We start from the raw sequence: 1,490 nt of genomic DNA, 5'->3' as shown, positions 1-1,490 counted from the left end.
GGAGGGTGAATGGGCCGTAAAGATTCAGGAGCTCGGGAGGGACCTGAAGGTTGAGAGGGAGAAAAGGATGGCGCTGGAGGCACAGGCAGTAGAGCTGGTTAGGATGGAAGGGGCAAAGACCGACCAGCTAGAGGAGATAGGATCTCAGCTCAGGGAAGAACAAAAAAAAGCGAGCCGAGCTGGAAGGTCAGGTGAAGGCGCTTATGGCGCGGGCAGCTAAAGACCCTGGGTCGGAGCAAAGTCAGGGGGTGGATGAGACCAGCGTGAAGTCCCCTCAGGATGAAGGAGATGGAAAGGAGGCGGGCAAAGAAAATCACCCGGTGGCGGTGGAGTCGCAAGAGGCGGCTACACGATGCTACAGCGAAGTAGCAAAACAGTTCGCGGGAGGGCTAGCGACAAGCCCGGAATCGCGCGATAAAGGTGAAACGCCGCTACGACAACAGAACCAACGAGAGCGAACCGGGCGGCAGTTGGCGCAAGCTGGAGATGAAAGGCTAGATCGTAGGAGAGTTCTGGTGGTGGGGGTCTCAAATGTAGCAAGGTTTGAGGAGGCTGTCCTATAAACAGTGAAGGGTGACAGGCGTTTGAAGGTGGAGGCCCAATCGGGGAAAAGTATGGTTGAAGCGATGACCAAAGCCCAGGAGGTGGTAGGGAACAACAAGGATGTAGAAACCCTGGTCATCATCCATGCTGGACTCAATGATGTCTTGAAGGGGACGAGCCGGAATCTCGGGAGGCAGTTAGAAGTAGGTATAAATAACATAAAGGAGGCCTCTGAGAAAGTACATGTGACTGTATGCACAATCCCGGAAGTAGAAGGGCAGTCCAGCAGAACAGAGGGGAGAGTAGTCGAGGTCAACCGGGTCATTAGGAGCCTAAGCCGACGACTTGGGTACACCACAATGGAGGTTAACAGGGATGTGTACGAGGTCGGCCTCCACCCGTTTGCACGAGAAGGCATCCACTACAGCCGGGCCACCGGTAGGAGGGTAGGAGGCAGGATAGGCCGCCAGGCAACAGCTTTTTTAGGAGGGCCCAGGGCCCTGAAGCCACCAGTGTAAACAAAGGCGACCAAGAGGACGAACATAGACTAGGGAAACATAGAAGCCATAGGAGAAGCAACAGGCATAAGCGCAAGAGCCAGATTAATTCAGACATAGGGTATATTAACATGCAAGGAGGCAGGAATAGGCTAAAATGGGAGGAGATAGAAGAGCAGCTTAGGCAGGAGAAGTTAATGGTCTATGGATTTGTGGAGACGCATCTTCGGAGCATGGAGCAACCACCCTGTAACCCTGATTATGCATGGGAATACTGCAACAGAACAGAGGGCAGCAGAAAGGGAGGGGGAATTGGGGCATTCATCCATAAAAGTACAAATTGGCAGAGAGTCAAACAGGAATCTAAGGAACATTTATGGCTAAAAGGAAAAGTGGCAGGGGAGCAAACACTCCTTGGCTTTGTATACCTGTGGACAGGAGCAACTGCCA

The 1,490-nt window shown here is 53.0% G+C and overlaps 1 pseudogene; it reads left to right on the top strand.

Moving 5' to 3' along the window:
- The first annotated feature begins 203 nt into the window (after nucleotides 1–203).
- On the top strand, nucleotides 204–1,175 carry LOC146191862 (uncharacterized; annotated as a pseudogene).
- Nucleotides 1,176–1,490: the final 315 nt, after the last annotated feature.

Source organism: Amblyomma maculatum, chromosome 4, assembly GCF_055883805.1.
Source record: "Amblyomma maculatum isolate TAMU_Amacu chromosome 4, ASM5588380v1, whole genome shotgun sequence".
Lineage (NCBI taxonomy): Eukaryota > Metazoa > Arthropoda > Arachnida > Ixodida > Ixodidae > Amblyomma > Amblyomma maculatum.
This window is presented reverse-complemented; position numbering and strand designations above follow the sequence as displayed.